General features: G+C 33.2%; 1 protein-coding gene and 1 long non-coding RNA gene across 3 annotated transcripts in view; one reads left to right on the top strand and one right to left on the bottom strand.

Annotated features, from left to right (window-relative positions):
* The window catches only part of LOC141511763 (alpha-1,3-mannosyl-glycoprotein 4-beta-N-acetylglucosaminyltransferase C), a 414,197-nt gene that overhangs the window by 276,874 nt on the left and 111,339 nt on the right, over positions 1-25,984 (top strand). The gene's annotated exons all lie outside the window — the stretch shown is intronic.
* Positions 9,250-25,984, bottom strand: part of LOC141511762 (uncharacterized) — a 35,712-nt gene continuing 18,977 nt past the window's right edge. The window contains exons 2-3 of the long non-coding RNA XR_012475391.1: positions 18,718-18,896; positions 9,250-9,321 (exon numbers count right to left, since the gene is read on the bottom strand). This is a non-coding gene — a long non-coding RNA (uncharacterized LOC141511762). The remainder of the gene's footprint in view (positions 9,322-18,717; positions 18,897-25,984) is intronic.

Below are 25,984 nucleotides of genomic sequence, written 5' to 3'. Positions count from 1 at the left end.
TGGTATAGTTCCCATGAAGTTTATTTGTTGAATTTTAAGGGATACTTAGGGATTTATATTTATAATATAATATAAGGGTTTGTTTCATATTCACTTATGAAGGAAACTGCTGTTTATTCGATTGTCAAGTATAATTCTCAATACTTAATCAAATCTGACTAGGCATTTGTGATGTTTTTCAACTTGAAGTTATAGGTTACATCATTTCTTACCCTTTTTTGGCAAAATCTATATGAAATTGTAAGTCCAGAGACCTAAGGAAAATGCATTCATATAACATTGGTCTCATCTTTTTGTAGTTATGAAACCTTCCAATTTATTAAACAAGTCTGCTTGACCAGGCCATTGTTTCCATGCTTTTTTCCTAACATATTGTTAGTTGAATTTCTGTGAATGTCACTCTTGAAAGGCCTTTTGTTGACTTTCTTGGATCTTCAGTGAGTTGACAGATACTTGGGATATAGTCAAATACATTTATGCAATTACAAAAGAAAAGGGCATATTCCTTTTAAAACTTGGTTTTCCAAAGGTGTAAAGACTTCTTTAACTTTTTGTCTTTATGAAAACACTTTTTATTGATATATTTCAGTTGTACATCTACCACATTATCCTTTTACTCTTAAATTATAAAAAATGCCATCTCTCTTATATTATACTTTGGGAAGATAATTTTTTAATTCTTCTTCCAAGCTGACTATAATTAAATGAAAAAAAATCACTTTGTCAGTAAATGTGCTATGTGGTTTGTCAATACATATTTTGGCATTAATCTTTTTAAAAGTAGACTTATCATTTGATAATTTATACAGGATAGGAATTTTCTAATGCTACTTCTTAGTCTTTTTTTTTAATTTTTGCAAGTCAATGGGGTTAAGTGGCTTGCCCAAGGCTACACAGCTAGGTCATTATTAAGTGTCTGAGGCCGGAATTGAACTCAGGTACTCCTGACTCCAGGACCTGTGCTCTATCCACTGTGCCACCTAGCCTCCCCTCTTTGTGTCTTTTTCAATGTTTGTTAGCAATAAATAGATTATAAACTAGGAAAAATCACAATGGACCTAAATTGTTGCCTGGAAATGTTATTTATTATGTCAATTGTTTTTTATGGTATTGTAGTAATAATATTTTTCCCATAGATGTTATATATTCTTGGATCTGCATTATAAGCAGTAAATATGTGTGACCCAACTGCGCTCCACCTCAGTTTCCTCATATGTATAATAATGATAACAATAGCACTTACCTCTCAGAGTTATTGGGATCAAATGAATTATTTGTAAAATAATTTGAAAAACAGATATTTTTAATTATTGTTATATAATTATTATTATTATTATTTTGTAATCCATAAATGTGTATCTAAATCAAAGATTTTTCAGTAATCAATAAAGGTAATTAAAATGTTAGGGTACTTTCAGGCCACCTATGCAGCAATCTCATCTTATTGAGATGTTCTATAAACCACTAGTACTTTCAGGCCACCTATGCAGCAATCTCATCTTATTGAGATATTCTATAAACCACTAGTACTCAGCCAGATAGGTGGCACAGTGGATAGAGCACCAGCCTTGGAATCAGGATTACCTGAGTTCAAATCTGGCCTCAGACACTTAATAATCACCTAGCTGTGTGGCTTTGGGCAAGCCACTTAACCCCATTTGCCTTGCAAAAAAAAAAAAAAAAACAAAAAAAAAAACACTGGTATGTATTTGACACACTATAAGTTTCCTCCTTTGTCAAAATATTGACTTCTTATAAATATTTATAAATTTATAAGTGATATCACTTGTGAATGTTTTGAAAAATTACATACATGTGTAATTGTATTTTTTTTTGTTTCACCGATGATTGGATTTAGTTAAGAAATTAATACAAAAGACACTATAAGGAGCATACAAACATTAGGTGGTAGAGTGAACAAATAGTATAGTGAGCCTAGGGATTCATCTTCTATAGTTCAGATCTGTCCTCAAACATTTACCAGCTGTGTGACTCTCAGAAAAACACTTGACATTGTCTGCCCAATTTCCTAATCTTTAAAATGAATTAAAGAAGGAAGGTGTAAATCACACCAATATCTCTGGCAAGGAAACACCAAATGAGGCCACAAAGAGTTGGACTTGACTGTCAAATAGCTGAATGAAAAGTAATCATGATAGCTGAAGGCAGAAAAAAAGTTTTTTTTTTAAGTGGTTTTCCTCAAGAATCATAGAAAGGATTCAGGGAGTTGAGAGAAACTTCATAGGAAAAGAATTATGGAAAGACATGGGTTAGGGGTGAAATCTAACTTGGAGAAGATAGGATGCAAGCTGGTGAGAATGAATTCTCAGATGACTTGTATTATTTCATAAGAGTTAAATTTAATGTTGATTTTGTTGATTTACAATTATACAATGTATGAAGAATTCAATATAACCTATATAATTGTTTTTGTTAAATATTTGAATGAGTCAGCCATCTGGGTTCAAATGCTGACTAAACTTATGAATAGCTATATGAGATTGTCCAAATGACTTAATTTCTCTCTGTCTAAATTTCCTTATTTGCCAAATGAAGAAGTTTAAATAATTGATATCTTGTGTCCCTTTTAGCCTTCCAATGGCATGATTCTCCTCTTATGCTGATCTATGGATAAAATGCAAAATGTGTAATAGAATGTGTAATAGGATTTTTACTCTGCCTTATTTGTTTGACTTAATTATAACATTTAGCCACAGCAGTGAGATATGAAATATGATTTTGTATCTCAAGGATGCAGATTAAAATGAGCTGGAGGCAGTAGTCAAAACAAACAATCAATGTTAAAATGATACTGGGTTGAAAGTATACAAATTAGTTTCTGGGTCTCAAAGACCATACTGCTTTTTCAGCAATTAATTTTTATAAATGACAAGCACATAATGGAACATGCTTCAGGTGGTAGGTAGAAAGAAATATGCTTTAATATGCTTTAGACAACATATTCTTCCTTGTGTTTGTTTTATTTTATTGATGCAAAAAAGAGGGAATACTTAGGTTTTATGATGAAATTTATATTAGAAATGTGTTTTCCCACTAGGGCCCCCTAAATATTCTAAACTGTAGTTGATAGGTTTTATTATGGAGTCTTTTCAAGGGAAGTTTCTTGTTTGACAAGACATATCCTTAGAATCATCCCTCTGAAATTGCATTGTCAAACATGATATAGCTTACCTTTACCTTGTAATTTTTCATTATGGAATTCTGCTTGGCCTTTATTCAAAGGAATCATCTTCATAATATCAAGCACTTTTCATGGAGAAGCAGTGTGGGATAGTAGAAGGACTTCAAAGTTTAGAGTCAGAGGATACCAATATGGTGCTGGAAAATAGTATGGCAAAAACTAGGCATTGACCCATATCTCACACCCTATACTAAAATAAATTCAAAATGGGTACAGAATGAAGTATGATACACTAGATCAGATCTATGGGAAAGGGAGTAATTTCTTTCTTTCTTTCTTTCTTTCTTGCAATGGGCTTAAGTGACTTCCCAAGGTCACACAGCTAGGTTAATTATTAAGTGTCTGAGGTCACATTTGAACTCAGGTCTTCCTGACTCCAAGGTCAGTGCTCTATCCAATGTGCCACCTAGCTGCCCCAAGGGGAGAAATTTATGACCAAGCAAGAAATAGAGTACATTATAAATTGGAAAATGGATGATTTTGAGTATATTTTAATAATTTTCACAGGTAAAGTTCTTATAAAGTTCTTATTTCTAAAATTTATAGTTATAAGGCATTCCCTAATTGATAAAGGGTATGAACAGAAACTTTTCCAATTAAGAAATTAAAGATATATAATCATATGAAAAATGCTCCAAATTATCACTGATTAGAGAAATGCAAGTTTGAAATATCAATGAGGTTCTACCTCACAACCCATCTGATTGGCTAAGGTGACAAAAATGAAAAATGATAATTTTTGGAGAAGTTGTAGGAGGATTGGGACATTAATGCACTGTTGGAGTTGTGAACTGATCCAACCATTCTGGTGAGCAATATGGAACTATGCCCAAAGAGTAATAAATCTGATAATGCCCTTTGACCAAGCAATAGGAATATTAGATCTATTTACAGAAGAAATCACAAAAAAAATGTGACAAGTCTCACATGTTGCAAAATATTTATAGCACCTCTTTTTGTAGTGTCAAAGAATTGGAAATCGAAGGGATGTCCATCAATTGGAGAATGCCTGAACAAGTTATGTCATATGAATGTGTATAGAGTACTATTTTTCTAAAGTAAACCATGAAAGGTTGAACTCTAGAGAAACCTGGAAGAAATTACAGGAACATCCGGATGCTAAGCAAAGGGAGTCGAACCAAGAGTAAAATTTACACATTAACATCAACATTGTGAATTGATCAACTCCTCTCAGTAATTCAGAGAGCTAGGATAACCCTAGAGGATCTGCTTATGGGCAATGCTGTCTACATCTAGAGGTAGAAAACAAAACCAAAAAAAGGTCTCTATAGAATTTGTATGGACACCACATTCACTTTTTAAAAATTTCTCTTTTGTTTTTTTCTTGCCTATCTCATGTTTTTGTTTATTCTTCCTTAATCCTAATTCCTCATATAAAAATGACTAAATTATAAACATATTAAATGTGAATGTGTGTGTGTGCAGTATTCACCAGCTAAACACTGCTGTGGCGAGTGGTGTGGGAAGGGAAGATGGAAGAAAATTATGTAACTTAAAAATATGCAAAAAATGCATATGGATGAATGTTGAAAAACTATTACAACATGTAACTGGAAAAGTGGAAAAAAGAAAGCTCCTGAACATTATGGTTACTGGAGTCATGAAGAGTTCAATAAGACTGAACCAAAAAAAAATTAAAATTTTTAATGAATCTCTTAGCCACCTTATTTTGATATTGATCTCTGATAAAGCAAATTTTAATTATATCATCCTTCTCATATTGTATTTCCCAATGGTGAGTTCTTTCAATATGCAAGTTTCCATTTTCCTCTCAATATTTTATGGAAACCATACATTTACCTCCTTTTCTTATCATATGTCTTTATGCTAAAATTCATATAAAGAGAAAATATTTTAAAAGAAAAAACTTTTAAAAAGAAATTCGTTGCTTTGAAATCACTGGATTTCTTTCATATCTCTTCCCTTCCTTCTCCATTGTTGCAGAAGGAGGGGAAAAACTCAGAAAAAAAACTGGATCAATATACTGAAAACAGCTTACATTCTATACAATGTTCTACAGTCACAGATCATTACCTCTACAAAGGAAAGGGACCTTCTCATATCTCTTCCTGGAACTCAACAAGAACATTATACTGACACAGATTTTATCTTTCACCATTTTGTGATAGCTCTTTTCATTTACATTGTTTTAGTCATTGTGTATGCTCCCCCCCCCAATTCTGTTTATACCAATTTGTTTCATTTCAGTCTTTCTCTACATCTCTGCAATCAACATTCATCAGTTTTTATAACATGGTAATGTTTCATTACACTTATAGGATATAATATTCCATAATGAATAGGGATCAAGCTTGTTTCCAATTATTTTCTGCCATAAAAAGTGTCACTGTAAATGTTTTGGTTGTATATGAAGCATTTATTTTTAAGCAGGCTACTTTGGATAGTATATATTGCAGTGGATATCAAGGACAATTTAGTCACATTCTTTTCTTAATTCTAGATGGCTTTCCATAAAGACTAGAGCATTTCATCAACAATGAATTTTTTCACAATCTCTCCAAAATATTCTTCCCCTTTTTTTTTCCATCTTTGCCAACCTCAGAGTTGTTCTGCAAGTTTTTTTGTTGTTTGGAAGTTTTTTGGTTGTTTGCCTAGAAAAGTAGGTTGGAGAAATAATAAATAGCTTTGAAATGAAAGGGTAAAGAATTTGTGTTTTATTCTTTCAGAATAAGGCTTTTTGGAAGGTTTTTGAGCCAAAGAGCAACATGGGCAGACCTGCAATAAAATTTCAAAATGCAATCTCAAAATCACAGAACATTCCACAACTTAAAGGCCATCTAATCCAGGAATTGCTTAACTTCCTTAAGTATCAATGAATATATTTCAGGTTTTGTACATATTTGTATAGGAAAAAAATACATTTTATTTCCATGGAGAGGATTTCCATTGTAATGTCATTTACTTAATTTTATGGGGAGGAATTGGAAAAATCATCACAGTATCTTTGTCAAGAAAACCCCAAATTTGGTCACAAAACATCAGACACTAGTGAAGAATGCTGAAATACCAAAATACAAGATTGTGGTCTCCAGAACACAAAACAGGCTAAAAATCTTGATATTATTCAAGATCTTTATTTTGCAACGAACAAAGTAAAACAATGAGGATATTTGATCTGTCTAAACTCCAACAGTTATTTAATGTCACAGGCCAGACTAAGTCCTATTTTCTTCTGAATCCACTATAGCACATTGTTTTTATGGCCCAAGACCTCAAAATAGCCCTCATTTAAGACATAAACATTTAAGACAGAAATATGGTCTGTCTTTAGAACAAGAAATTTCCCTACTGGCATAGGGTTATAAACAGTTTTGTTAGATAAAATATCTCACAGGAAAGAGGTCCCCACACATTTCACTGTGAATCATTAAGATTTTTGTGAGAAAGAATGAGTGCTATAGAGTATCAAAGTTTTTCAACCTCTGAATTATATACATGGGTTCGAGATAGAAGCAAGTCAAGTTGTTAGGTTAAAGGTTCTAATACATGTGAATTTAGCCATGTATTGTTTCTTTTAGAAAGCAACATATTGGGACAGCTAGGTGGTGCAGTGGATAGGGCACTGGCCCTGGAATCAGGAGTACCTGAGTTCAAATCTGACCTCAGACACTTAATAATTACCTAGCTGTGTGGCCTTGGGCAAGCCACTCAACCCCATTTGCCTTGCAAAAAAAAAAAAAAACTAAAAAAAACAAAGCAACATATTTAATCTCCAAAGATTTTTGCAACTCTTAAAAAAAAGAAAAAATATGATCTTAAATTACATGGACAGAACATCACAGCAATTTATACAGAGTGCATGATATAGGAGAATAATATGGATCAGGAGGCAGTATCATAATTAATGAGTATTTGCATTTTTTGACTAGTCTAAGTTTTTCGGTATTTTGTTTTTGAAAAGTAGAGAGTTGTGCAGAATCCCTGATTGTACTTAAATTAGATTTCGAGCTTCCTGAAAAAAGGATCCAAATTCTTTTTTTGCTTTGTTTTATTTTGTTTTCTTTCTTTCTTTCTTTTTTGGATTGCCTTTCATTGTATATTTAGTGCAATACTTGCCAGGCATATAGTAGGCATTTAATAAATGACTGATGGCAAACACATTTTATATTGGATAGTTATTTTAGTATTTTAATTGTATTAGATTTATTAAAGACTTTTGAAAAATATTTTAGCACTATGGATGATGAATATGAAAAGATGAAGACATTGATATAAATTTAAAATCCTCTATTTTGCTTGAAAATATTATTTTCCCCTAGTGTGATCTAGAAGCAAACATGCCTAAATGCCATACCATTGTTAAATTATTGGGGTTTGGGGGGAATTTCAATCTCATATAAGTCAATAATGCAACATCGTGGATAAAAAGGTCAATTCAATCTTGGATTGTATTAGTAAGAACCTGTTCACAACAAAGAAAATCATAGTTTCATTTTCTTCTTCCATTAATATAATATTACTATATTCAGTTATGAGTTAGTTATTTGACAAAGAATAGTGTCATCTCGGTGCATATCCAAAGAGGAAAGGAGAATGATGAAAGAAATAGAAATCATTGCATACTACAATTGACTGAATAAAACCCAGCTTAGCTTTCAGGAAAAGACGTAGAAATATGGGATCGGTATATTTAAGTGGTTAAAATTCTGTCATCTATAAGAAGAATTGAATTTGTTTTACTTGGAACTAGAATTAGGAAGAACAAGTAGAAATTTCAGAGAAAACAATATAGATGTGAAAATTATAGTTGTTTCAAATTTGGATGGAATTTGCAAGAAATCAGGATCCTTGCGATCAGAGATCTTCAGGTAGAATTTATGAGACTGTTTCAATGATATTGGACAGGACATTGTTTTTGAGATGGCCATTCACTGATGTGAGTACTGAATTCTATTATAATTCTAATTTTGGGGGTTTTTTTTTGGTCTTTCTCTCCCCAGTGTCTTAGAGTACAATAGAACAGAACTTAAAGAAGCATTAATCATTAAAAGAAGTCCATAATCTAAGTCCATATCTAAGTCCATAACTAGATAAATTCATTATAGAAAATGGATAAGACAATGGAGAAAAATTTTAGATTTTTTTTAAACCCTCATTCCCTGTCTTCCCCAAGAAGATTATTCCTATTAGAAATAGGGGACACTAGGGGCTGCTAGGTGGCGCAATGGACAGATCACCGGCCCTGGAGTCAGGAGTACCTGAGTTCAAATCTGGCCTCAGACGCTTAATTACCTGGCCTTGGGCAAGCCACTTAACCCCATTTGCCTTGCAAAAACCTGAAAAATGCTTCAGCATTATTATGATTCTATAGATTTTCATGATTAAGATTAATAGCATAACATTTTGTCTATGGTAGGAGCTTTAAAAACTTGCATATCTATTTAATTATGTACTACATTATTACCCACAATAACCATGTATATTTTCTCAGATGTGAAGTTCTAGCATTATATTCCAATTAGGGAACAAATATTCTCTGTCCATTTCCTCTAGGATCACAGAACATGCAGTTGTTCTCATTAACATCAGCCAAGAAGATATCTTGCTATTTCTTATGTTTTGCTAAGCTGTATTGGTTTGAAAACATTTGTGTTATTTATAGAGTTGATTTCAGTTACATTTTCAGGAGCAGAGGGGGAATAAGTTCACCAGATGTTTACATTTTGATATCATGAGCCCATTACAAAAATTAAATACTTTAATTTTGTTTCCCAAACACATGATACAGTAATGGAAAATCATTATTGTGCTTTTTATCTTGTTCAACCTTGGAAACCATACTTTTGGTGGCAATAGATTTCTGTCATAATTCCTCCTTATTTTTATAATTCTCTCTTTCTCATCCCTAACTCCTTCTGATTTTTTTTGTGAAGGAAAAGACATATATGTTATACAGATAGATAGATAGATAGATAGAGAGAGAGAGAGAGAGAGAGAGAGAGAGAGAGATGCACACAGAGATAGATACACACACAAAAATATATATTTACCTCTCCACATGGTTAGAAAGGCCTTGTGGTTTGATGAAAAGGGCACTAAACAATGAGACAGGATGTCTAAATTCTAATTCTGGCTTCCTGTTAAGAAAAGCAAATATCACTCAGAAATTGATTTTGTATTTGTGTGTCTGTATATATATTTATATAATCTATAAGTAAACTTTTGTTTATGTTCAGACATATATTCATATATAAATATGTGCAAGTATTTGTATCATATATTTATTTTATAATACATGCTTACTTGTGCACATTTGCATAGAAATACCATTTGTATACATGTACACATTTGTAAAAGCCTGTGTGTCTCTACATATGCATTTATCTTCACAACTCTGTGAAGTAGGTTCTATTAATGTCCATATTAGTCTAAATGAGGAAACTGAAGCCAAGAGAAATTAAGTGACACACTCAAAGTCACATAAAAAATAATTGAAAGCAGTTCTAAATTCAAGTATTCCTGACCCCAAGTCCAAAACAGTACCCCCTTATGAAATCCAGCTGCCTTTTATTTAGGCCATACCATTTCCTTTTATGCAAAATGAGAGTTAGATTATATGAGTTCATTAAATAAATCGTATCCCCTTTGTCAGAGATTTTCCTTTGACACATGATACTCTCTGACAGGTGGGGAAATGTATTCATATTTTGTTTTCCAGTTTATAAACTTGATAATATATTAAAGGCAATTCCCTACTTGTTGGCATGCACTTTACAAAATTACAAAATAAAATTTTTATTAAAATGGAGGAACAACCAAATTTCATGATGGAACTATTTTCAAAGGTATATGAAGTCGGTCATTTGATATTTGAAGTATGAATAGTCATAGGGGAGGTTTTTTACTCCCTAGGTTGTATATAGTTCATGTCCTTAATGATCTAAAATAGCAGATTAACTGGAGTTTCATATATATCTCTGGTCAGATGATTTTCTGACTCCCTTTCTCTCTAACTTCCAGTGTTCATAACTCTTTAGGCTTTATTTGGAATCACCTTGTCAGGTAAACTGAGTCTATAAAAGTGCTTTTTTTGAGTCCATTTACTCCATGTAAGATAACAGTAATAATGGTGACGTTCATGATATCCTTATTTAACTCCTTAATGTTTGCAAATCACGTAACATTCATTGTTTCATTTACTCCTCTCATTTACTCCTCACAACTACCTTGATAGGTAAGGTCTTTTATTATCCCAGCTTTATAAATGAGAAAGCTAAGACAAAAAGAAGTTGATTTGTTCAGGACCACAACCACTGATTGTTTGAAGTTTCAGGGCTTTCTTTCTAAACAATTTTTGAGTATAGGTTAAAAGTGTGATTCCTGGGGCGGCTAGGTGGCATAGTGGATAAAGCACCGGCCTTGGCGTCAGGAGTACCTGGGTTCAAATCTGGTCTCAGACACTTAATAATTACCTAGCTGTGTGGCCTTGGGCAAGCCACTTAACCCCACTGCCTTGAAAAATCTAAAAAAAAAAAAAGAAGTGTGATTCCTTTAATGTTTCATGAACATGTGTGTGTCTGTGTGTGTGTGTGTGTGTGTGTGTGTGTGTGTGTGTGTGTGTGTGTATCCTAGGCAAGACTTCTGTAATTGTCTTAGGACATCACCTATCTAAGATCATTTGTTTTTCAATTGTGCCCAACTCTCCATGACCCCATTTGGGGTTTTCTTGGCAGAGATACACTAGTCATTTGTCATTTATTTCTCTAGACCATTTTATAGATAATGAAACAGACAAATAGGGTTAAGTGACTTGCCCAGGATTATATGTCTAATAAGTGACTAAGACCAGAGAGATGAGAGACTCCAGGCCAAGTCTATCCAGTGTGCTAACTAATTAACCATCCAAGGTCCTATAACTAGTAAAAAACTCAATGTTGAGTTGGTTTTATTGCTCTCAGAGATAGACTGAACTTGGAATTTCATCATGAGTCAACAAACATTCCTCTCCTCTCTGACACTGCACAAATAAACCTTCATAATCCCTCCTTTTCCTTTTATTATCCCTAGAATTTTTTCAAGGATTTCTCAAGTACCACTTCCTACTTTAGTATATTTCTGACTCCAGTTTTTAGATGTGAAGTTACTTTGTATGAACATATTTTCTCATTTTTATATTTATTTATTTATTTATATTGATTTTATATTAATTCCTTTTTTTTTAAAAACTTTTAATCCTCATCATTTAATCCTTCATAGAAAGTAGGCACTTGGGGGTGGCTAGGTAGCACAGTGGATAGAGCCCTGAAGTCAGGAGTACTTGAGATCAAATCCCAACTCAGAGACTTAATAATTAACTAGCCGTGTGGCTTTGGGCAAGCCACTTAACCCCATTTGCCTTGCAACTCCCCCCCCAAAAAAAGTAGGCACTTAAATGTTTGTTGAAATGAAAATGAAATTGAAATGAAGTTCCTATTAACCATTACACTTTCAAACAGTTATTATACTCTCTCCTTTCAGAACGTCTATCTCTATGGCTGTACAAACATGGTTTGAAAACATACTTAGAACTTTGCAGTTTTAAAAACAAAACATTGTCTTGATCTTACTCCTGCAAGATACCACACTCTCTCTTTTGTTTTCATTGCTTCCTCTTATCCAACTATTCACTTATTCAATCCCAGCCAGTCTACTGAATCTTCTCTCTTGAAAACTATCAATAACTTGAATCAATAAATCCAATGGTCTTGAATCAGTCTTTTCTCCTTTTCCCTTCCAATCCCCTCCCTCTTTCACACACACACACACACACACACACACACACACACACACACACACACAGAGTTCACCCTTCCTTTCTTGACACCTCATTTACTCTTTTTTTAAAGATTTTTGCAAGGCAAATGGGGCTAAGTGACTTGCCCAAGGCCACACAGCTAGGCAATTATTAAGTGTCCAAGACTAGAATTGAACCCAGGTCCTCCTGACTCCAGGGCCTGTGCTTTATCCACTGGGCCACCTAGCCACCCCACACCTGATTTACTCTTAATTCTTAATTCCTCTTTACACCATGCTATTATATAGTTTGAACCTCCTCCTCAGTATTTGGCATTACAGGTGTGCACCACAAATTGTAAAATTCCAGATATAAAGCACCTATTCAAGCCAAATTAATAACACATATTTATTAAACATCTATTATATAGAAAATACTGAAAATACTAAATTGAGCCTGACGTTTAAAAAATGCTACCTCAATTCTACAATTTTATATTTTATAGAGTGGATATAGCATATAATACAAAAAACAATAGGGAAATTCAAAAAACACATGTTGAGTACCCCCATTTCTTTCCATTAGAATCAATTGTTCATGATCAAGATTAGGATTTCACTGTTTTGAAGTTCCCTTCACTGTTTTGAAGTTCCCCAACTATAAGTTATTTCTGCAGCTTAGAATTTTAGTTATCTACAATGCTGAGATTTTAAGTGGCTTGTTCAGGGTCATATAACATGAATGTGTCAGAGGCTAGACTTGAATCCAAATCTTCTTCATTCTAAGATGAATAATCAATATGTTATAGTCTTTATTTCCTCTCAGTTAGTTTTATATGTAGGAACAAAGGAAATTAAGGTCATATTAGCATCTCTTTCCTTAAATTTTTTACATTTGCATTCAGACAGAAACAGTCATTAAAATTTGAGCCCAGAGGAAAAAATGTGGGACTTATCTTTGAAAAAATGACTTAAAAATGAAAAATCTACCACCTATCACGGTTCAAGGAGACATGTTTGAAATTTCCCTGAAACTATCATAATTTACATTATGAACTTTTCTTTTTACTATAATAAAAAAAAGACTTTGGAATTGCATAGCAGAAGCGCATGACCTTGATTCACTTCATGGCCCCATTAGATAATTTAACATCATAATCTCTAAGTCCTTTTTATTTGTAGTAGATAATTTCTACAACAAATGTCAAAATTGCAAGGTGAATGTAAGAATTTCCCATAGAGGTCTTTCCTCTATTTTGAATGATTCTTCTGAATCATCAAAACAATTTTCAGAAAAACTTCAAATCTTTCCTGTAAAATAAGGTAAATCAGAATTTCATAGAGGAATGTTAATATAGTGAAATGTTAATATAGTAACTCACTGCTCTTGCAAATGTTCCACATGAAGATAGGTGTGAATGAAGAGAGACTTAAGCCAAGGACTGAAAGGTCACAGAAAAGAGTGATTCTAAAACAAAACTAATTTGCTAAATTAATTGTCAAGAAACTGGATGATTCTCATAAAACTGTCATCATAGGGACAAATCAGACAAGCATGTCAAAGAGATGCCAAGAAAAAAGATTACATCTTTCCTTGTCTTTTGGAATAAGTCCTGTCAAACTGTATAACAGAGAAGAAATAGGAAGAAAGAAGGAAGAGAAGGAAAGAAGGGGGTTGGAGATTTATATCAGGCTCAATTTTTCCAATACAAGGATTCTCCATCTTAACAAATTACTGTTTCTCTAGTATTCAAAATGCTAACTCATGACTCAGTTGCCTTAACTTCTTCTTCATTTAATATTTTGATAATGAAATTAAAATTATGTTTGATCATTCCACTGGCTATAAATAATTCAGGGATATCAATGATAATTTTAAAAAAACAACCCCAGAGTAAGCAAATTGCTTTCTCACCCTCCCACAACTCAATCCAATAAGTTGTTTATTTTCTTTTTTGCAAGGCAATGGGGTTAAGCGACTTTCCCAAGGACACACAGCTAAGTCATTTTTAAGTGTCTGAGGTTGGATTTGAATCTAGGTCCTACTGACTCCAGGGCCAGTGTTCTATTCACTGTGCCACCTAGCTGTCCCTGATCATTTTTCTTAACCTAATGACATGACCTAATTAAGCCAGTGGAAAAGGTGCCTGGAGTAACAGGTTTTTTAATATTTTTTTTTCATTTATTAACCCAACATCTTTAGAAAATGACTCCAAAGACTCTTCTGAATTGTCAATTGTTATTTCTTACTTACTTTCCATTCATCATCCTGTCATGTAGCCCCTACCTAGTTCTTTAATATCTTGGATCCCCAGTTTGAGATGTAGCTATGATTTTGATGTCACTATCAATTGTTTCATTTTAGCTGTGCAGTTATTCCCTCTTCTTACACAATTGGCAGCTCCTCAACAATCAATTCACTTGTTTGCAAGCACTACTGATGCAAAAAGTTTATCACTTCAAAGACCATATGGTATAGTAGATAGAGATTTTGCATCCTTGGTTATAGCTAGAGTCTCCTATATACTAGCTGTGCCCATAGGTGAGACATTTATTCCATGATACAGACAACTCTGAGATGCTAAATTGTAGCCTGGTTAATAATCTGCATCGGTACAAAGAGTTTCTCATACCTATGAAACTATTTAAGAAATCTGCATGCATGCCCAAATGTATATGCAAGATAATATTTAAATTACATCACATTGCTTGGTAAAGGAATTTTAATGAAAGATACATTTTTATAAATACTTTACAAAGATTAAATTATTCAGAAATATTTGTTAAATGATTTAGTAAGATGTGTTTCTGAGGGGGGTGGAGGATGGTAACATAAGCCAAAATCTATACAATAATCCTGTGAATTATTTTTCCATTTTCCCTAAAAAGGAGGGAGTCAGGGTTTTTTCTTTTTTTAAATTTATTTTCATATGCACACATATATATTTTTAAGTTACAAAATTTCCTTCCACTCTTCCCACCTCCCTCCCCTCAGCAACAAGCAGACAGGTTACCATTGTACATATATATTTTTGGTAAACATATTTACAGATTAGTTATTTTCAGTATGAGGAATTAGAATTAAGGGAAAGATATATGAGATAATTTTTATAAAGTATTCATCAGATTCTGAAGGTGAAGGTGAGTGTGAGTGTGTGTGTGTGTGTGTGTGTATGTTTCATTTGGTTTTGGTTTTCTACCTCTGGATGGGAAGCACATTGTCTATGGCTGATCTAACACAGTTGGCCCAGCTCTCTGAGCTGCTTCCATCAAGATTGTTCATCTCAGAGCAGCTAGTGGTACAATGGATAGAGCATCAACCCTAGAGTCACGAAGACCTGAGTTAAAATCCAGCCTCAGACATGTGACCTTGGGAAAGTCACTTAACCCCATTGCCTTAAATAAAAAAATAAAAATATTGTTCATCATACAATGTTATTGTTAATATGTATGACTCCTTCCTTTATTTTTAAATTTATTTACATCCTTATGACCATATGTACTTTTAAGTTCCAAAATTTCCTTCCACCTTCCCTTTCCAGCCCTCTTAGTGGAGAACAGTCAAGTTCGCATTGCACATACATATTTTGATAAACATGTTTACAGATCAGTTACTTTCACTATGAAGAAGTAGGATTAATTAAGGGTAAGAGATAATTTTTATAAAGCATTCTGAAGGGTTTTTTTGTGCCTTTTTTGTTTTTCTGCCTCTGGATGGGGATAACATAGCCCATAGCCAATCTATTACAGGTGTCCTAGCTCTCTGGGAGCTGCTTCCGTCAAGGTTGATCATCTCGCAATGTTGTTGTTTATTATGTGCATTGTTCTCTTGGTTCTACTATACTTCATTCAGCATCAGATGTGGAAAGTCATTCTATGCTTTTCTAGAGTCTTATCATTTATGGTTGCTAAAAGAACAATAGTATTTCATAGTATTGTTTTACCATAATTTATTTAGGCATCCCCTCAATTTCTAATTCGTTACCACTACAAAAAAGGCTGCTATGAATATTTTGGAACATATAGGACTTTTTCTTTTTTTTTTTTGTAATGTCTTCTGGATATAGACCTAGAATTGGAATTGTTGGGTCTAAGGATATTAACAGTTTTATTGCACTTTGGGCATAGTTCCATATTGTTCTCCGAAAGATTGGATCTGTTCACAACTCCACCAGCAATGCATGGAAGTCCCAATCTTCCCACAACCTGTCCAACATTATCATTTTCCCTTTTTCCTCATCTTGGAAAAACTGATAGGTGTGAGATGATACCTCATTGTTGTTTCAATATGCATTTTTCTAATCAATAATGATTTAGAGCATTTCAGAGCATTTTTCATTTGATATATATATATATATATATATATATATATATATATATATATATATATATAATTTCTTCATTTGAAAACTGGTCATATCCTTTGACCATTTATCAATTGGGGAATGACTTGTGACCTTATAAATTTGATGTAATTCTCTACATATTTTAGAAATAAGACCTTTATTAGAACTCCTGATTGTGAAGATTGTTTCACAACTTTCTGCTTCCCTTCTAATTTTGGCCACATTGATTTTATTAGTGCAAAAAATTTTTAATTTAATATAGTTCCCTCTTTTTTTTAAGCTAGAATCTTAAAATCCAGATGCTGAGGCCTAAGTATAATTTCACATTAACAGGCTTAATTTTATCACTGGCTTCTAGCAAAGAGTTCTAATTTCCAAAGTCATTCCAAATTGGAAAAGTTCACAGTGTTGCTGAATCTTTATTCAGCTGATGTTGCATTATGTCTAGGGACAGGTGTAACTTAACCTTTAGTATAATTTGGATAATGGGCTAATTCATCCTTTAGTTCATACTTAAAAATATGTCTCCAAAGGAGACATATTTTTAAGTATGAACTAAACTCTCTTAATATTCCATGGATCTGTAACTTCCTAAATATGGGTGTTCCTTTCAATAGTAGAGATCATTATGCCTGTATGCTTAATTTTTTTCTTTTTTTAGGCTTTTTGCAAGGCAAATGGGGTTAAGTGGCTTGCCCAAGGCCACACAGCTAGGTAATTATTAAGTGTCTGAGACCAGATTTGAACCCAGGTACTCCTGACTCCAGGAGTGGTGCTTTATCCACTGCACCACCTAGCCACCCCACCTGTATACTTTAAACACTGATATTATAATTGAGGCTAAAATATAACCCATCACAGCTTGACCATCATTGTGAGGATGGACTTTTTTTAACTTATCTAGGCTACCTCAAGGATAAAAATCTCTTCATCCTTAAGACAATATCCAGTGCCTTTCCAGGTGTGTTAGAACCTTCCAGAGGCTATGAAGAACTGGGCTCACTTTAGATAACTCTTTTCACCTTCATGCCTCATGGTATATAATGTAGCAGACATGAAAAGATCACTATTTAAAAGGATAAAAAATATTGGGAAAGGATTTGTAATATGACTCTTGATATTTTGATGATGAGAAAAAAGACAATGTTTCCGCCTTGATTTTAAATATATTAATACTCATCATAAATTCCCACAATATCTTTTCGTCACCTCAAAGAGTAAAAGAAAAAAGAAGGCAACCTGGGAGTTGGTTGATGAATACTAGAGAATAAAAGGATCATTTGATCTTAAATTTAGAAATAAAAAATAGAAACAAAAACAAAACTTGGTTGGTTATTTATTCTAACTCATTTATTTAAATATGGAGAAACTAAACCTCAGAGAATTTAAATAAATTTAAATTGCTCAAAGTTGCACAAGGCAAAGTTGGGTGAGATTTGATCCTCAGTCTTCTAATTCTGAACTCATTCCTCTGCTTTTTCCACCAAGCTGCCTCCAATGATTATTGACAGTTTCCAAATATTCTGGAGTAATAAACCAAGGTTCATTCACATATAAATATTGGAGACATGAATATATTCATATTCCTGATTCAGGTATATTTCCTGAGAAAAGACTGGGAAAGAATACAATCTTTTAAGTTAAACAGGTCTGTGGTATACTGGTCCTTCCCTACATCACTAATCGTCCCAGCTTCTATGTCAGTAGATCATACTCCAAGCCTTTTATGCTCATCCCTACCCAATATAGCCTATCCCATTCTCCATTATTAATTAAACAGGTAAATAAATGCATAGAAATATAATGCATGTTTGTGAGTTATAATTATTTATGTCAAAATTATGTCAAAATTATCAAGGTAATAGGAGCTTTTTGAAGACAGTGCTTTAATTCAGAAGATCAGAATTAGAGCTGGAAAAAACCTTGGAAATCATCTTGTTCAAACTGCAGATCAGAAAACTGTGACCCAGAGAAGTTAAGGGATTGATCAAGTTTTTAAAAGTAGACAGAAGGGGCAGCTAGGTGGCACAGTGGTTAGAGCGCTGGCCCTGGAGTCAGGAGTACCTGCTTTACTTAGCTGTGTGACCTTGGGCAAGCCACTTAACCCCATTGCCTTCCAAAGGGGAAAAAACCCCTAAAAACCCTAAAAAACCCTTAAAAAAGTAAACAGAAGAAGAGCCAGGATTTAGACCTACAAAATTGTAGATTTTTCAAACACTATTGGTGGGGGATAATGGAATAAGTGTATTATATCTTTCATTTATCTTCAAATCATATCACACAGACTCTACCTAAATTTCAGCTTGACACTGATCTGAAGGTTCTCATTATATTTGAATCTCTAGTTCCATATATAAGTGTGTTAGTATCGAGTTATTTTTCCCAAATGACTCAATCCCTCAACTGTAACAGTACCATGCAAATGAAAATGACTTCAGTAGTCTACTTTTAATTAATTTTTACTGGGTGCTCTGAAATCTTGCTTGACTGAAGTCGTACTCTGGTTTGTCTTCCTCAAATGAAGTTAATCATGGTTTCTTGAGAACTGAGCCAACAGAGAGTATAGTAGGTCAGAGAGAGTATAGTAGGTCTTTCTGAAATGGAGAGAGAGAGAAAAAATAATTAAATAATTTTGACCCAATTTAATGTAAAAGTCTTAAAAGAGATTTTTGAATTGCACTAAATTTCAGCAACTATTTATTTGTTCCATTTACTAGAGAGCTAAATTTTTTAAAATATCACATATTAGGGATTTTTAAAAATTTCATTTAAGATCAAATTAGAATGTAATAATAATCCATTTGAATAGAATTTTGTGGTCTCATCACTAAAGTGGTGTCAGGGTGATGAATTTTATTATTGTGATTATTATTATTTTATCATAGCAATTCTAAATCGAACCTTGAGGGATTATGATCTGCATTAGTACAGGAAATAATCTATGTTGATGAAATAACAGATGTGTGAAATACTGTACAATTTTTAATTTGGGAGAGATTCCACGGCAATATAAAAACGGGAGAGATTCCACAGCAATATAAAAACCTACCAAAGTATCTACATTGAAAGTTTCTAATTGGTTTTGAGTTCCTTGAGAGCGAGACCTGTGTTTCCACATGCTTTGTATTCCCAGTATTTAGTATAATGACTATTATATAGTAGACACTTGTTAAATGCTCATTGATTGATGGATATATAGCCTTAGTCTATCTAAATTGTCTGGGGTACCAGCAAGTTGAGTGACTAGTTCTGACTCTTTTCCCACTGATCCAGGATGAAAAATGAAATCATATTTGGAATAAAAAACAAAAAAGTCAAGATTTTAAAAGTACTTCTTTCAGAACCATACTGTGAGGGAGATGGATCAACTAATTATTATTCCCATTTCTTACATGACTTGTCTAGGTTTGCATACCTAGAGAATTTCTGAAGCTAGGATCCCTGATTGCAAGTCAATACTACCCCACTACCTCATACTGAAAAAAAAAACTCTAAAATGAGAGTCTTTAGGGTCTATTTAAAAAATCTCTATATTTAAATATCAAGATTTATCTGGGAAAAATCCAAAAATTTTCTTTAAGCCTTGCCATTGCTTAGCACATATAGATATATATGTCATATAGATATAACACTATGGTGAGAAATTCCATCAGATCAATTTTTATTTAAACTCTCCAATGTCTGTAAAACCAAGGAAAATAAATTATTCATTATACCATTCATTAATATTTAACTCTAGAAAAAATAATGAGGAAGATGGCCCTGATTATTCTTAGCCTATAGCTTTTATTCTTAGCCTATAGCTTTTTCTCTACCTGTTATTTTTTCTTTCCTTTGGTGATTCAAAACTATTGTCTGTTATCGCCTTCCTTGGTAACAATATTCTGGGTCATCTAATAAGCTGTCAATTATGTATACACAAAAGTTTTCTGAGGTGCTCTATTCGACCTCGAAAATAATTAATAGTATTAATTGTATATGTCACTTGATGTGAGATGTTCACAAAGGAACTCTGGAATGAACACTTACGGTTGTATGACTAAGAGAGAAAGCACACACAACAAAATTAAAGGCTTTGGGTCTAGGCCATCGTGGAAAGAAGCAAAAAGAAATTTATCTGGAATGCCTCCTTAGTCCATGTGCCATCTATAAGATCAACACTTGTTCCTCTCTACTTGAGAACAAAGAGAGTTCAGAGCTCTTCACATTGGTTGCAGCAATTATCTTTTACCTTGAAATGTGGGCAGCCTTATAAGAATACTAGTTAATATACAGTTTGTCAAAAATGGTTATGTATTTTTTTACAGCATTAAAGTTTTCCGCCCTACTAGGACAATTGCTGTAGAAATAAATGATATCAGAGAGCACGTACTGACAAATCCTTTTAAGAAATAATATTTTGTAGCACAAAGACACTAAGGTTCATTCTAGCTGGAGATCTTTTAATTTATACTCTCACTGACATTTTCTTGGGACCTGAGAGAGATTGAAATTTCAAAAAACAAGCATTTGCTCTCAATTTTTTTTCTGATTAGACAGGAGAATGTTTACTTTTTTATGATAAAGAGAGGATTTCTGAGGCAGAGGCAAGATAGTGGGATAAAGCTAGAATGCTCCCCAGAGGTTTTCCCATCAAAAATAAAGGCACTACACAGACCTTAAAGTTCCAGATCCCAACAAAAAAAGCATGAAACAATTTCTCAACTCAAAATATCATAGAGGATCTTCTTGGAAATAAAGGGGAAGTGTAGTCCAACCTAGTCGGGATAGTGGAAAAAATCAGCAAGAGACTCCTTAAACAAAACACAGCTCAGGTTTGGACTCAGGAAGCCAGGAGGGTCCCAGCCTTGGGACTGCTGGAGTAAGAGACAGGATTGAATGGGGAAGAAACCACTGCATAGGCAAAGCCTGGGCATGAAGGAGGAAACAAACTTCTACACAAGCGATCAACCCACAGACAAGATCATAACCCCAGCATAAAAAGTTTGGGACTATGCTCCCTGTACTCCAGGAGCAGTTCAAGTATCAAAATGAGCAAAAAAAGTAAGAAGAGCACTAATCATAGAAAGTTAGTATGAAGATAGGGAAAATAAAAATGCCATCTCAAAAGAAGTAAGCAGTGACAAACTGGCTACATGTGAAGCACCAAAGTAGTATATAAATTGATTTCAAACATAGAAAACTTATGGAAGAATTTAAAAAGGATTTTAAAAACCAAAGAAGAGAGGAAGAAGCAAAATGGAAAAAAAAAAGAGATAAGAACCATGCAGAAGTATGAAAAACTGACTGAAGAAACCAATTCCTTTAAAAATAAAAATGACCAACTGGCACAAGAATACAATTAACCACCTGGAAAAGTAATGTAACTCATTTAAAATTAATATTAACCAATGGGAAGAGAAAAACAAAAGCTAACTGAAGAAAAAGGAATCTAAAAATCAGATTGGACAAACAGAAACTAATGACTCCCTGAGACACCAGGATTCCATCAAACAAAGCCAAAAGGCTGACAAAATGGAAGAAAATGGAAGAAAATGTAAAGTACAGTTTGGGAAAAAACAAACTATCTGGAATATAAACTATCTGGAATGTAGATCTAGGAGAGATAACTAGCTGATCATTAGGCATTCCAAAGTCTTGATCAAAAAAAGGGGCTGGAAAATACCTTATAGAAAATTTTCATGGAAAACTGTCCTATAATTCTAGAATAAACAGACAAAACAGTACTTGAAAGAATCTACAGATCACCTTCAGAAACAGACCCCAGAATAAAATCTCCAAGGAATATTTGAAACAAATTTCAGAATTCTCAGCTAAAGGAGAAAATACTGCAAGCAGCCAAAAAGAAGCAAATTAAATAGCAAGGAACTGCAATGAGAATTATACATGATTTCTTAGATTCAGCCTGGGATATGTTATTATGGAGGGCAAAGGGCCTTGGATGACAACCAAAAATCATCTACCCTGCAAAATTCAGCATATTCTGTCAGGGAAAAGTTGGATTTTCCATGAAATAGAGGACTTCTAAAGTTTTCTGAAAAAAAATGATCAATGGAAAGGGGGAAGATGCTGTTTAAGAGCATTCCTAAAAGGAAAGATCATATTTATAATTATTGAGAATCATACTTTTCTTAGGATAGTTAAAAGGATCATAGAGAGAAAGTATGGCAATACCTTAGCTAATGAAGGCTGAAATACAGTTAGAGGGATTCTACTTAGAGGATAAGGGTATAACGAATTATTATATTGTAATTTTGCTGTGTATAGCACAGAGACAGAGGGAGAGAGAGAGTAATTAGAGGAACTGGAGATAAATAGATCAGGAAGAAACTTTGATTTACTTGATACTTTAGATTCAATTAGAATGAGCGTACTTAGAGAGGAGAGAATAAACAGTTCATGAAATGATTTTGCTTTCCATAATATTTTAGCTTATGAGGATGTTCATATAATGTACTTGAAAAGAAGGAGTGTTTTAAATTGATTATAATTTGATGTTATTTATGACTCTTAATATGTGTATTTTTAATGGGACAAAAAGGGGACTCTATCAATTAATCAATTAGAAAGCTGCTTATCAATCAACCCCTCTTTTCAATTTTGTTTATTTTCATCCATCCACCCATCTCCCCTCAGTAAGAAACAGTCAGTTTAACATTTTACATATATATATTTTGTTAAACATATTTGCAAATTAGTAATTTTGAGATACATAAGAGATAATTTTTATAAAAGTGTTAATCAGATTCAGAAGGTTTTTTCCCTGTGTTTTGTTTTGTTTTTCTTCCTCCGGTTGGGATAATATAATCCATAACCAGTCAAATACAGTTATTCTAGCTCTCTGGACTCTTGGAAGGAGCTGCTTTCATTAAAGTTATTCATCTCATTGTTGTTGATGTTTACATTGTCAATCAATCAATCCTTGAAAAAGGTTGATACTCCTATTTTTCCTGATAGAAGCATATTTCACAGAGGGAGTTTAGGTAAAATAGGTACAATAAAGACATGGAAAAAAGTATTATACTAGAAGAAGGCTAGGCATTAGAGAATAAATAACACTACATGGGAGAGGCACCTTTAATAATAGAGAGAAAGAAGGGGAGGGTGTGAACACTGAGTAAATCCTACTCTCAACATATTTGATCAAAGGAGGGAAGAATATACATCACCAATTGGGTGTCCTACACTAAATTGAAGTTGGAGGGGCAAAGAAAAAAGGGGAAAAGGGACTGATAAAAGGCAAGGTGAAAGTAAAAGTAAAACTGTTATAATTAGAAAGAAAACATAAAGGGGAAAGAGAAATATATAAATAGGGAAACAGAATTAGTCATCTTAACTCTAGATGTAAGTGGGAAGAGCTCTCCCATAAATAGAAACAGGCAGCAGAATGGATCAAAAACCAGAATCCTACAATGTGCTGTTTACAAGAAACACATTTGAAGCAAAGAGTTACACACACAGTAAAGGTAAAAGATTGGAACAAGATAAGTTCTGCTTCAAAAGAAGTGAAAAAAAAAATCAGGAGTTGCTAAAAAAATCTCAGACAAAGAAAAAGCAAAACTGTTCCTCATTAAAATGGAAATGTCATCTTCTTAAAGGGCATCTTAGGCAAGAAAGCAATATTATTATTAAACATATATGCACCAAGTGCATCCAGATTCTTAGAGGTTAAATGAATTACAGAGAGACATAGAGTGCAAATCAGTTAGAGACACAGAGAGCAGAAAAATAATAGTGGAGGATCTCAACCTACCTCTTGAAGTATTTCATAAATCTAACCACAAAATAAACAAGAAGAAAGTTAAGAAGATGAACAGAATTTTAGAAAACAGATATGATAAACCTCTGAAAACTGAATGGGAATAGAAAGGACAATATGTTTTTCTCTGTAGTGCATGGCACCTATATTGGGGTATAAATACCTTACAATCAAATGCAGAAAGGCAGAAATCCTAAATGCATAATTTTCAGGTCATGTGGCAATAAAAATTACATGTAACAAAGGGCCATGGAAAATAAGACAAAATTAATTGAAAATTAACCTTATTTTAAAGAATGAGTGGATCAAACAGCAAATCATAGAAATAATCAACTATTTTATCCAAAACAATAAAAACATACCAAAATTTATAGGATGCAGTAAAAGCATTTTTAAGGGGGGAAATTATAAATCTCTAAATGTTTAAATAATAAAATAGAGAAAGAGATCAATGAATGAGACATTCAACTGAAAAAAAACAGAAGTTCAACCTCCCCAACAAAACATCAAATTAGCAATTATGAAAAATCAAAGGAGAAATTAATAAAATTGAAAGAAAGAAAATAAAGGAAAGATCTTGTAAATAAGTCTGAAAAGTTTTATGGAAAAATAAAAAATAGATAAACCTTTAGTTAGTCTGAATGAAAAAAGAAAGATGACAAAGAAAGCTTCCAGATGTTTCATTGGGATTTCATTCCAGATGAAATATCATGATTCTATAATAGGTTGAACTTATGATGAGAGCAGTAGAGGTTAGTATTTCCTTATAAATAACATTAGGAATGTATGGAAAATCCTTTTATTTCTTTTATATTTTATTTTTTAATTGCATTATGGAAGTTTTTCAACATTCCTCCACTTGTATATAATTTACAATATTGTGTCTAGTGAATGTTGTATGTGTATGTTTGAGTTTCATATACTCACATATTAGTAATTTGGGAATTTGGTTAAATTTGTCAGTTAGGGTAAGGGAAAACAAAAGAAACCATGTAATAAGAAGGCAATACATAAATAATGTTTTTTTAAAAAGTAAACATTGTGTTCATTCACATTCTGTAGTTTTTAGTGCTTTGTTTGGTTTCTTTTTGTCTGGATGTGGATGGCATTGTCCCTAACAGGACTCCCAGATTTGTCCTAGCTCTATGAATTCCTGAGAGGTGCTGCATCCATCATAGTTCATCAACTCACAATGTCATTGTTAAGGTGTACAGTGGTTTTGATCCCTTTGCTCAGTATCAATTCATGAAATTATTTCCATGTTTCTCTAGGGCTATACCCTGTATAACCTCTACTATAGCTCCATGATACTTGCATTGTTTCTTTCACTTGGGAGTTCTGGAATTTGGTTATAATATTGCTTGGAGTTTCAATTTTAGGATCTCTTTCAGGAGGTGATTGGTGGAAAAATGAAGTCTAGGCTCCAGGTCATCATTTTCAGGTGGCCCCCAATTTTTTTTAATTATTTCTTTTGGATCTATTTTCTAGGTCAGTTGTCTTTCCAATGAGATATTTTATATTTTCTTTGAGTTTTCCATTGTTTTGTTTTTGTTTTATTGTTTCTTGATTTCTCACAAAGTTATCAACTTCCCTTAGCTCCATTCTATATTTGAAGGAGTTATTTTCTTCATAGAATTTTTTAATCTCTTTTTCTTCATTGACCTTTTGGACCTCTTTTGCCAATTTGATCTAAACTGGTTTTTAGCTGTTATTTATATTTTTTGTAATACTTTCACCAAACTGCTGACTTGGTTTCCATGGCTTTCCTGCATCAGTCTCATTTCTCTTCATAATTTTTTGTACCTCCCTTCCTTGATTATGAACAACTTTTTTGAGCTCAATTCCTATTTTTGGAGGCTTTGGATACAGAAGCTTTGTCTTTGTCATCTTCTGATTGTGTATTTTGTGTATTTTGTTCTTCCA

This window comes from Macrotis lagotis, chromosome 2, assembly GCF_037893015.1.
Source record: "Macrotis lagotis isolate mMagLag1 chromosome 2, bilby.v1.9.chrom.fasta, whole genome shotgun sequence".
In the NCBI taxonomy this organism is placed as follows: domain Eukaryota; kingdom Metazoa; phylum Chordata; class Mammalia; order Peramelemorphia; family Peramelidae; genus Macrotis; species Macrotis lagotis.
The sequence above is the reverse complement of the archived record's forward strand: the minus strand, read 5'-3'. Positions and strand labels throughout refer to the sequence as shown.